This window comes from Pituophis catenifer, unplaced genomic scaffold, assembly GCF_029215685.1.
Source record: "Pituophis catenifer annectens isolate HBS135680 unplaced genomic scaffold, rPitCat1.0.hap2 SCAF_5, whole genome shotgun sequence".
Taxonomy (NCBI): Eukaryota; Metazoa; Chordata; class Lepidosauria; order Squamata; family Colubridae; genus Pituophis; species Pituophis catenifer.
In genome coordinates this window covers 79,410,111-79,423,033 of record NW_027256885.1, presented here as the reverse complement: position 1 = coordinate 79,423,033, position 12,923 = coordinate 79,410,111, and the positions used below count along the sequence as shown (strand labels likewise).

General features: G+C 39.9%; 1 protein-coding gene across 1 annotated transcript in view; it reads right to left on the bottom strand.

Annotated features, from left to right (window-relative positions):
* SNRK (SNF related kinase) overlaps positions 1–987 on the bottom strand; it is a 258,721-nt gene extending 257,734 nt beyond the window's left edge. Inside the window, exons 1-2 of the mRNA XM_070944393.1 lie at positions 830–987; positions 668–733 (exon numbers count right to left, since the gene is read on the bottom strand). The gene's annotated coding sequence lies outside the window, so the exon portion shown is untranslated. The remainder of the gene's footprint in view (positions 1–667; positions 734–829) is intronic.
* Between the last annotated feature and the right edge of the window lie 11,936 nt (positions 988–12,923).

Below are 12,923 nucleotides of genomic sequence, written 5' to 3'. Positions count from 1 at the left end.
AAATTTCCATTACTAAGACAGTTAAGTGAGTTTTGCCCCATTTTATGACCTTTCTTGCCACAGTTAAGTGAATCACTGCAGTTAAGTTAGTAACACAGTTAAGTGAAACAGGCTTCCCCATTGACTTTGCTTGTCAGAAAGTTGCATGACCCCAGGACACTAACCATAAAAAATATACGGGAGTTGCCAAGTGTCCAAATTTTGATCACATGACCATGAGGATGCTGTAACGGTTGTGTGAAAAAAAAAAAAAAGGTTATAGTCACTTTTTCAGTGCCGTTCTAACTTTGAACGATTACTAAACGAATGGTTGCAAGTCTATGACTACCTGTACAATTACATGCAAAGAACACCCCCAATTCCTTCTCTCTCCATGGTCTGGTACACATACGCATTTCCGTGCCTCGCCCGTCTACCGCAAAGAGGGAACACAAGAGGGGTGTGTATGTCAGAGAAAGAACACACGTGAACCGCACCGACACAGCTCCTTCGGGGCACCGCGGAGTTCGGCCTTCGGGAATGACGGCGATAGCCTGGATAACTCACTTTCTTCGCCCCCAATAGCTGCTCCCTTCCTTACTGGCACCGGTCCCCGTAGGCCTCAGAACGCGGCCCCGGAGAAAACCAAACTGGGTCTCGGTCTCGCACCCCTCCCTTAGCAACTTACTTTCGGTACTGATGACGGCAGCAGTCTTTTCTTTTGTCGCGGCCTCAAGTTCCCACCCGCAGCTCCCTGCATGGAAAGCGACGGTTACTCTTTAGCGGTCACCCTCTAGAATGACACCGGGAGAAGTCTGTAGACCCGCCTCTTCAGCGAAGAAGCACCTACCCAGTCACTAAAGAAGACCAGCCAACGGCTCTGCGTTTCGTGGCTCGCGCCCCTTTCCTTTGAGTTCCGAAGACCGTGTGCTCAACAGTCTACGCTCGTGCTTCCTGTCTCCCACGGCGGGCGACAAAACGTATTGACAACAGCGGCTGACTCGTAGTCCAAGGACTGCAACGGAAAAGGAAACGCAGGATAAGGAGGGCCCTCGGTAGAGAAAAGGAAATGCGCGTGCGTCCCAGGGAGGAGGCTCCGTAGGAGTGTCTAGTGGGGACGTTCGATTTCTGCCGCTTGTCTTTGCACACCGCCGCCGCGTGAGGTAGGTTGCCGGAGAGGCTGGTATCGCTGGTGTAGACCTATAAGTGACTCCTGACTGTTGGAAAATGCTTCATAAGATAACATCTAGCGTGGTTTAGTTGGTTAATGGCGAAAAGCGTTATTTTCCCCCTCATTGAGTTCTGAATTGTTAAGTATATAATGTCCCCGTGACTCATCAACTAAGCTGAACGGGTAGTCTCGCGATCATGAATGAAGTTAAACGGACAAGGAAGAGGGTTGCTGGAGTCAGCCAAAATAAGGAAACGTGGTGTAGGAAGGGAACACCACCAAGACAGTGCCAGGGCCAGAAGGACATAATCAACTCAGAAAAGCAAAGACCACAGGCATAGGAAAAATGACCTTCCCAAAATAGAACACATGAACATCAGGGCCATTTAGGAACAAAAGAGGACCCAGGGAAATAACACACACAAAAGACTCAGGACATGCCAGAAAAGGAACTATCAAGACAGCAGAAACTAGGAAAGCAAAACAAAAGGAATGGCAGAGGATTAGCAAAAGGAAAAGATTTAATCAATAGCCCAAGCAATCTGGTAAGAGTCAAGCCGGGGGTAAGGGCTTACCTGATAACAACGTGACTAGCTTAAGGCAAGGAGCAAATAATAAGAACGGAAGGGAACAAAAGAACATGAGACCAGATAGCCCAGACACCACCCAGTTTCAAGTAGGGAAAAATTAGGATAAGAAAACAGGGCAATCCAAGAACACACACACAAAGGGAAGACCCACAAAAGTAACAAAAGAAACAAAGAATTTCCTTTGTACCAAAAAGTATAAGAATGTATGCTTACCTTGTAACGATGTCAGCTTGTTGTGGATTTAATAAGACAAACACAACTTTTGGGTTGATCAGAGACAGATTTTATATATTGCGCAATAGGTTCAAGGCTCTGTACATGAAGCGTTGAACAAAGACAGGAATTAGGTACAATGGTTTTATACCCTTCTAGACAAAGGATTCTTTTGAAGTCAGCAGTTCATATGGTCCTATACATTTATCAATTTTAATTGACATTACAGAGTTTCTTTGCAAAACAATCATAATTCTTTTTGTAGATTACTGAAGCATCTCTTTTATCTTTTGACGATGGACAACTTTTAACTCATGTGGATCCCCTTGACCTAACCAACCCTTAAGCTGTATGTCATTAGAATGTTCCTTTCTTCTGACAACTTAGAGGCCTCCTAGAGGAACCAAAAGGATTTTGGCTGAGTTTGTACTCTTTCCAACCGGATGCATTGCTTTTTAGAATAGAGTGAATAGAAAGTTATCCAGTGGTCATCCATCAGAGCCCGCTTCATTACATTATTCCCCCCTCTGAAAGTTTTTCAATGCAGAAACTTTCACTATTCTCATATAAGTTTAACTTCTGAGTATACAAGATTCCAATAAACAAATCTACCATATATAGGGTCTAACAAAAGATAATTAATAAAAGTAAAGGATAGGTAGTTCTTGATTGTTTTTCTACTCTCTTGATTCTTGGGGAGATTCTCTACCTTTTTCTACAGGTTCCATTTTCTCATATGGGTCTGCCTCAGAATCTTTATGTTCTTCCATAGGATATGGACCAAGTTGATTAAGAAAACGTTCTATCAAAGCTAGTTCCTTTTCAACTTGAATCTCCTTTACTGTTCTTATTTATAGATGTTTCAGCATAGGGATTGCACAAGGAATAAAAGCTAGGCCTGCCACAGCCATATTAATTCACCCGGATCCAGGCAACCAAGAAAACCACATGTCAGTTGTTTATAACCTCTGACCTATCTTGGAAGCCCTATCCTGCAATTCCTTGGCAATTTCTCTGACCACACCTGGTTTGTTACATGTTCCTGTCCAGTTTGTTGGTAAACACAAATATGCATCCTTTCCACATAAGAAGATTTATGGAAAAGGCATGCACTCAGTAGTTCCTTGCATTAGTCCAGACCCCTAAGTCCCTGCCACAAACATTCCTGCCAGTGGTTGCAATGGGACTTCCAGTGAGAGGTCCTTCTGTTTATCTCTGAGAATTGGTCCTTCAAAAAACATATCGAGAGGTAGTATTTCCAGGTGGAAAAAGGATACACAAATCTAATTTGGACTTCAAGTTGAACCAAAGTGGAAATTCTGAAGGTTGAAATGGTCTTGGACAGATTCCATCCACCCCACTTTCCCTTCTTAAAATTTATTTCTGGTAGCCTTTGTTCTAACCCAGAGTTGTGGTTTGACAGGAACAGCATGATAAGATGTAGGGCTAGTAGATAAACATAAGCAGCATTTCTGACCTAGGGTAGGGTCATACTGTTTAACAAGATCTTGACTTTATTCCAAAATCCATGATATATAGTCTCCTCTATGCAATTGTTGTAGAGGCCCATTTTCCTTATCTATTCCCCCCTCAGCTGGGAATGTCAATAGTGCAACCTTAGGTGGTGGAGTTGACTTAGGTCTAAGGTAACGACCTCGTGTATATACAATGCGTTCTTGGCGTGAGTGAACTTGACCTAAAGTGTAGTCATCTAGGGAATCAATGTTCATCTTATGTTCACTTGAGAGTCCTAGTGCGAATAATGTCCAAAGCCATAAACAAATCATAATCAACCATGGTGTGAAGCTCACTACGTCAGGGAGAGGGTTAGTGGTGCATGTGATTTGGGAAACAGGAGTAGCAATAAAAATCCTAGGTCTACCACAAAAACGTTCCTTATATATGTAAAACAAAATTACTAGCAAGATTAGAACAACAAGTACCCACAAAACATACTCCCAAACTTCTAATAACATTAGCATGTGTAAGAAAGTGTTATATTAAAGCTAATAATATGTATATGTACAATGTGAAGGCAGTTGTCCTCTGTACAAATCTTCTGCCGTGCGTAGAGAATCAGCTTCCGGAGTGATTCAGCAAGGCTGATGGTCACCTGGTATCAGTCTCATCCAGTGGATCCAGGATTGTTCTCCTAAGATCTTAAAAACACAATTACAAAACCAATACATCTGGGCGAGTGCGCAAAGGAATCTGAGCAGTTGTAGTCCTTTTCAGTGGGGAAACAGCATAGGCAACCACTGAATCCTAAGAAAGAAAAAAATACAAAAATAGTCCAGATGATGAAGAATGCTATTCCCACTGGTGGCTGGATCCTTTGGATCATCAACTTCACTGGATTTCCTTGATGAGATTGAGCCCGTTCACTTGGGGTCTAACTTCCGTCCAGTTTGGATTAACATCCAATCATCATGGTGGAATTTGTGGACTGGAACTTCAAAGGTGGTGTTTGGGCTAATAGTCCTTGTTTCCTAAAAACTTCAAAATATCTGGACAGGTTATACACATATTGTTTCAATACTTTGTCTCTGGTTTCCAAGGAAGTAATGCATATGCTTCCTGTAGTGAAAACTACTCCAAACAACAGTTCATATGATGATAATCTGTCTAGGTTGGGTAAAACTCTTGACACCACTGTTGCTGTAGCATTACTGCAGATAAAAGCTGCAACCCACCCTGTGAGGTGGTCCACTATGACCAATAAATATTTTACACTCCCCACTTTTGGTAATTCTGTAAAATCCACATGAATACATTGAAATGATCTTAAAGCCATTTGTTGTTTTCTGACAGCATGTTCATTCACCTTTTTACAAACCAAACATTTGTTTATAATTGATGTTACTAAAGGATATATCCCAATACAATCATAGCTTAGTTTAAAAGTTCATGTACAATAGCTTGAAGTCCCCAATGACTCCACCCATATTTTGCCAAATGATGTCCAGAGACTAAGGGTTACAATGAATTAAGCAATAGCTGTCATAAAGTCAGCTTATTGCCCCCCACAAACTGGGTCCTCAATTCACCTACCTTAGAAAGGATGGAAGGCTGAGTCAACCTTGAGCCTGGTGAGATTCGAATTTACAGTAATTGCAGACAGCTGGTGTTAAATTACAATGCATTTATCCACTGAGCTATCCAGGCTCCCTGTCCATAGAGCTTAATTTAATGAATACAATTCAAAGGTTTGAGCAGACCAATTTCGAGGCAATTTGTCTCCAGGGGGTGTCCCTCCAAATCAGGTCTTGTTGTTGTATGTAAGCCAATTATTTCAACACCATAATGTTCTCATCCAAGGTGATCCATTGATCTGGTGTTGGTTAAGAACTGTGCTTGATTCAAATTGAGAACTGCAGGTAAAATCAAATCTGTGTTGCATTAAAATTGTTTTATTTTTGTTTAGAATCTTGAATCAGATAACCACCACCGAAGGATAGTTCTGACTTGATGTGGGGTGTTTACAATGAGGGCTCCCTCCAAAGGTCAATTGCCTACTTTCTGAGCCAACACCTCTCGTGCAATTCAATGTGTGTGTGTGTGTGTGTCTACAAAGAGACCGAATGGCTTTTCCAAATTTAGCAAACGCAATACAGGAGCCCTGGTTAAAGCCTGTTTCAAAATTTTCAAGGCTTCCTCTTTCATGTCCCTCCCATTTCAAACTCCAAGATCCAGATTCAATTAATACACATAGGATTGTCTTAATTCTTGCTTGTTTATAGATGGAGGCGGAGACGCTACCCCTCCTTTCTATCAGGAGTGATTTTTGTTTACTACTCCTGTTGGGGGAAAAAAAGTCTTTCCCTTTAAAGATTGCTGAAAGGCAGAGCTTTCCCTTCCTGAATTCAAAACTCCTGGAATTAGTTCTTCCTTTTGTTGTGGAAATTAAGGTGGCGTCTCAGTTTCTTAATGGCCCATTGGTAAAGGTGGGGGCTGAACTCTGCCGGAGTTTCTGCCTATTTTCTTTAGGGGAATTTTCTTGTGCTTTTTTAATATTGAGCTTCTCAAATCTTCCAACACTCCCTTCACTGATTAAGTGTATTCAAATGCTTTGTTCACTTAATCTGATCTCTGTCAACGAAAAACACCACTTCTCTTCAGATCACCACTTCTCTCCTACTTCTTAGCACTTCCACATTTCAATCTGCCAACTTCCATAACTTTCCAAAAACAAATCACATACCTTCTCCTTTCCATCAATTCTACTTTCTCTAACTCCTTCTTATTATAACATTCAATTCCTCCTACCACTGCCATCCTGATTTCCAAGCCAGCACAAGTCTGTGTAGACAAACTTAAAGGCAACTTTCTGACTTCCCTTAAAACTTCCTCTCTTCCTTCAACTACCGTATATCCCTCTATAAACAAATGAGCTCCTCAGCACCAATTATCTAATCTCCCCGCAAACTGAAGTGAACAAAAACAAGCATACTCTCGAGGCAGAATCCAACATTTTAGACAAAAATGCCACTGAATCTCTCCCACCACACATCGCAATTTCCAACTCATCTCTGTGACAATTCCCAAAAAGGGCAGTAACTTGTGCTACTAGCAAACAAACAAATAAACAACAAACAAACATACAAACGAACAAACGTGCCATCTGTTAAGGATGCAGAATGCACGCAGACATAAAAAACATTTAAGAAAGACAGCTTCAAAAATAAAACAATAGTAGATTAAAAAAATCTTTCAAAATAATTTCTTTGAGATAGAATAAAAATAAGAATAAAAATAATTTTATTTCTATACCATCCTTCTCCCGAAGGACTCAAGGCGGTGTACAGCCTATTTTGTTTAAAAAAACAAAACAACACCAATTTAAAATAATTAAAAATATTAAATGGATTCGGCTCAATTTAAAACCTCAGAAATTTAAAACATCCGATTTAAAATTATGTTGCTAACCCAGCCTGGCGAAACAACAGGATCCTGAGTACAAGTTTAATGAAGCGTTTTTAAACCTCCAAAAATTTCCAGAAAAAATAAAATCAAAATTGTATTCAGAGCAGAAAAGTTTTCATATGCAAATTAAAGAGACCTAGCAGCAACAGCATTAGCCGATCACCCACTTCCCCCTTCTTTTTCTGGCTGCTTTTCTGAGAGAAAAAAAATGGTTAAACCGTAGCCCCCCCCTCTTTCGTGCCTCTCATCTCCCAGGGGAAAAAAGGAGGGGGTGAGAGAAAGGAAAAAAGTTAAAAGGAACTGTTTCTCTCTTATAAAGGAAAAGAGGGGGGGAAGAGGGAAAAAATGTACAGCATGCAAGGAAGCCTCGCTTCTCTCTTCCATTCAGCATTCTTACAACAAAGCAACACAGTATTATTACTATACTAACATTAGTATTTCTCTAATTTCTCACTTTATCAACACACAGGCTTTTCATATTTGTACTGCAATCAACTTCTTGTTTAAACCAATTTCACATACAAAAAATCCCACTTCATGCAAACCAACCATTCTCAAATATCTCCCACAGCCTCAAGCACAAATCATCTCACTTTGCTGGCAGCCACACATATCACAATCAATTAAATTCCATTCAAATTTACACACTATCATTATATATATACATATATATTTAACAGAAATCACACCAAATTGATCAAATCCTATCTGTTTTCCCATTTAGACAGGCTTCACCTTTTTAACTGCCTGCTAAACCCCGGGAGGGAAGAACAGTAAACTCTGGCTGTTTAAGAATGTCAGTTTATCAGAAAAATTATAACACTGCAATTAGTTCTTCTCTTACCACACATAAGATTACACACAATACTTAGTTCCTTAATTCCAATTCCAGAGACTTCAGCACGCCAACTGGTCTCCTAGGAGGTTGATCAAACCCCACTCTTCCACCCTTTTAATGGGTAGGTACCTCTAAACAGAGAGACTTTAACTCTCTGATTTATACTTACCTGTTTTCTTTTCCTCTTTCTTTCTTTCTTTTCTTTTCTTTTCTTTTCTTTTCTTTTTTTTTTTTTGTTGAGTCTCTGTATCTGATCAACCTTCAAGGATTCTTGACTAGCCTGTCTTTGTCAGCGGGTTTACGGCACCTCCTCACTGAATCTCCATGGACTTCAAAGGAGTCCTAATGGCCGGCCAGTGGATTTTCCTTGGGGAGGCGTCGATTCCCACTGAAGCAGGCTGTCTGGTAGAACAAAAGTTCTCTGCCTTGTAGTCCCATCTGCAGGGTGCCATAAATGTTGTGGATTTAATAAGACAAACACAACTTTTGGGTTGATCAGAGACAGATTTTATATATTGCGCAATAGGTTCAAGGCTCTGTACATGAAGCGTTGAACAAAGACAGGAATTAGGTACAATGGTTTTATACCCTTCTAGACAAAGGATTCTTTTGAAGTCAGCAGTTCATATGGTCCTATACATTTATCAATTTTAATTGACATTACAGAGTTTCTTTGCAAAACAATCATAATTCTTTTTGTAGATTACTGAAGCATCTCTTTTATCTTTTGACGATGGACAACTTTTAACTCATGTGGATCCCCTTGACCTAACCAACCCTTAAGCTGTATGTCATTAGAATGTTCCTTTCTTCTGACAACTTAGAGGCCTCCTAGAGGAACCAAAAGGATTTTGGCTGAGTTTGTACTCTTTCCAACCGGATGCATTGCTTTTTAGAATAGAGTGAATAGAAAGTTATCCAGTGGTCATCCATCAGAGCCCGCTTCATTACATTATTCCCCCCTCTGAAAGTTTTTCAATGCAGAAACTTTCACTATTCTCATATAAGTTTAACTTCTGAGTATACAAGATTCCAATAAACAAATCTACCATATATAGGGTCTAACAAAAGATAATTAATAAAAGTAAAGGATAGGTAGTTCTTGATTGTTTTTCTACTCTCTTGATTCTTGGGGAGATTCTCTACCTTTTTCTACAGGTTCCATTTTCTCATATGGGTCTGCCTCAGAATCTTTATGTTCTTCCATAGGATATGGACCAAGTTGATTAAGAAAACGTTCTATCAAAGCTAGTTCCTTTTCAACTTGAATCTCCTTTACTGTTCTTATTTATAGATGTTTCAGCATAGGGATTGCACAAGGAATAAAAGCTAGGCCTGCCACAGCCATATTAATTCACCCGGATCCAGGCAACCAAGAAAACCACATGTCAGTTGTTTATAACCTCTGACCTATCTTGGAAGCCCTATCCTGCAATTCCTTGGCAATTTCTCTGACCACACCTGGTTTGTTACATGTTCCTGTCCAGTTTGTTGGTAAACACAAATATGCATCCTTTCCACATAAGAAGATTTATGGAAAAGGCATGCACTCAGTAGTTCCTTGCATTAGTCCAGACCCCTAAGTCCCTGCCACAAACATTCCTGCCAGTGGTTGCAATGGGACTTCCAGTGAGAGGTCCTTCTGTTTATCTCTGAGAATTGGTCCTTCAAAAAACATATCGAGAGGTAGTATTTCCAGGTGGAAAAAGGATACACAAATCTAATTTGGACTTCAAGTTGAACCAAAGTGGAAATTCTGAAGGTTGAAATGGTCTTGGACAGATTCCATCCACCCCACTTTCCCTTCTTAAAATTTATTTCTGGTAGCCTTTGTTCTAACCCAGAGTTGTGGTTTGACAGGAACAGCATGATAAGATGTAGGGCTAGTAGATAAACATAAGCAGCATTTCTGACCTAGGGTAGGGTCATACTGTTTAACAAGATCTTGACTTTATTCCAAAATCCATGATATATAGTCTCCTCTATGCAATTGTTGTAGAGGCCCATTTTCCTTATCTATTCCCCCCTCAGCTGGGAATGTCAATAGTGCAACCTTAGGTGGTGGAGTTGACTTAGGTCTAAGGTAACGACCTCGTGTATATACAATGCGTTCTTGGCGTGAGTGAACTTGACCTAAAGTGTAGTCATCTAGGGAATCAATGTTCATCTTATGTTCACTTGAGAGTCCTAGTGCGAATAATGTCCAAAGCCATAAACAAATCATAATCAACCATGGTGTGAAGCTCACTACGTCAGGGAGAGGGTTAGTGGTGCATGTGATTTGGGAAACAGGAGTAGCAATAAAAATCCTAGGTCTACCACAAAAACGTTCCTTATATATGTAAAACAAAATTACTAGCAAGATTAGAACAACAAGTACCCACAAAACATACTCCCAAACTTCTAATAACATTAGCATGTGTAAGAAAGTGTTATATTAAAGCTAATAATATGTATATGTACAATGTGAAGGCAGTTGTCCTCTGTACAAATCTTCTGCCGTGCGTAGAGAATCAGCTTCCGGAGTGATTCAGCAAGGCTGATGGTCACCTGGTATCAGTCTCATCCAGTGGATCCAGGATTGTTCTCCTAAGATCTTAAAAACACAATTACAAAACCAATACATCTGGGCGAGTGCGCAAAGGAATCTGAGCAGTTGTAGTCCTTTTCAGTGGGGAAACAGCATAGGCAACCACTGAATCCTAAGAAAGAAAAAAATACAAAAATAGTCCAGATGATGAAGAATGCTATTCCCACTGGTGGCTGGATCCTTTGGATCATCAACTTCACTGGATTTCCTTGATGAGATTGAGCCCGTTCACTTGGGGTCTAACTTCCGTCCAGTTTGGATTAACATCCAATCATCATGGTGGAATTTGTGGACTGGAACTTCAAAGGTGGTGTTTGGGCTAATAGTCCTTGTTTCCTAAAAACTTCAAAATATCTGGACAGGTTATACACATATTGTTTCAATACTTTGTCTCTGGTTTCCAAGGAAGTAATGCATATGCTTCCTGTAGTGAAAACTACTCCAAACAACAGTTCATATGATGATAATCTGTCTAGGTTGGGTAAAACTCTTGACACCACTGTTGCTGTAGCATTACTGCAGATAAAAGCTGCAACCCACCCTGTGAGGTGGTCCACTATGACCAATAAATATTTTACACTCCCCACTTTTGGTAATTCTGTAAAATCCACATGAATACATTGAAATGATCTTAAAGCCATTTGTTGTTTTCTGACAGCATGTTCATTCACCTTTTTACAAACCAAACATTTGTTTATAATTGATGTTACTAAAGGATATATCCCAATACAATCATAGCTTAGTTTAAAAGTTCATGTACAATAGCTTGAAGTCCCCAATGACTCCACCCATATTTTGCCAAATGATGTCCAGAGACTAAGGGTTACAATGAATTAAGCAATAGCTGTCATAAAGTCAGCTTATTGCCCCCCACAAACTGGGTCCTCAATTCACCTACCTTAGAAAGGATGGAAGGCTGAGTCAACCTTGAGCCTGGTGAGATTCGAATTTACAGTAATTGCAGACAGCTGGTGTTAAATTACAATGCATTTATCCACTGAGCTATCCAGGCTCCCTGTCCATAGAGCTTAATTTAATGAATACAATTCAAAGGTTTGAGCAGACCAATTTCGAGGCAATTTGTCTCCAGGGGGTGTCCCTCCAAATCAGGTCTTGTTGTTGTATGTAAGCCAATTATTTCAACACCATAATGTTCTCATCCAAGGTGATCCATTGATCTGGTGTTGGTTAAGAACTGTGCTTGATTCAAATTGAGAACTGCAGGTAAAATCAAATCTGTGTTGCATTAAAATTGTTTTATTTTTGTTTAGAATCTTGAATCAGATAACCACCACCGAAGGATAGTTCTGACTTGATGTGGGGTGTTTACAATGAGGGCTCCCTCCAAAGGTCAATTGCCTACTTTCTGAGCCAACACCTCTCGTGCAATTCAATGTGTGTGTGTGTGTGTGTGTCTACAAAGAGACCGAATGGCTTTTCCAAATTTAGCAAACGCAATACAGGAGCCCTGGTTAAAGCCTGTTTCAAAATTTTCAAGGCTTCCTCTTTCATGTCCCTCCCATTTCAAACTCCAAGATCCAGATTCAATTAATACACATAGGATTGTCTTAATTCTTGCTTGTTTATAGATGGAGGCGGAGACGCTACCCCTCCTTTCTATCAGGAGTGATTTTTGTTTACTACTCCTGTTGGGGGAAAAAAAGTCTTTCCCTTTAAAGATTGCTGAAAGGCAGAGCTTTCCCTTCCTGAATTCAAAACTCCTGGAATTAGTTCTTCCTTTTGTTGTGGAAATTAAGGTGGCGTCTCAGTTTCTTAATGGCCCATTGGTAAAGGTGGGGGCTGAACTCTGCCGGAGTTTCTGCCTATTTTCTTTAGGGGAATTTTCTTGTGCTTTTTTAATATTGAGCTTCTCAAATCTTCCAACACTCCCTTCACTGATTAAGTGTATTCAAATGCTTTGTTCACTTAATCTGATCTCTGTCAACGAAAAACACCACTTCTCTTCAGATCACCACTTCTCTCCTACTTCTTAGCACTTCCACATTTCAATCTGCCAACTTCCATAACTTTCCAAAAACAAATCACATACCTTCTCCTTTCCATCAATTCTACTTTCTCTAACTCCTTCTTATTATAACATTCAATTCCTCCTACCACTGCCATCCTGATTTCCAAGCCAGCACAAGTCTGTGTAGACAAACTTAAAGGCAACTTTCTGACTTCCCTTAAAACTTCCTCTCTTCCTTCAACTACCGTATATCCCTCTATAAACAAATGAGCTCCTCAGCACCAATTATCTAATCTCCCCGCAAACTGAAGTGAACAAAAACAAGCATACTCTCGAGGCAGAATCCAACATTTTAGACAAAAATGCCACTGAATCTCTCCCACCACACATCGCAATTTCCAACTCATCTCTGTGACAATTCCCAAAAAGGGCAGTAACTTGTGCTACTAGCAAACAAACAAATAAACAACAAACAAACATACAAACGAACAAACGTGCCATCTGTTAAGGATGCAGAATGCACGCAGACATAAAAAACATTTAAGAAAGACAGCTTCAAAAATAAAACAATAGTAGATTAAAAAAATCTTTCAAAATAATTTCTTTGAGATAGAATAAAAATAAGAATAAAAATAATTTTATTTCTATAC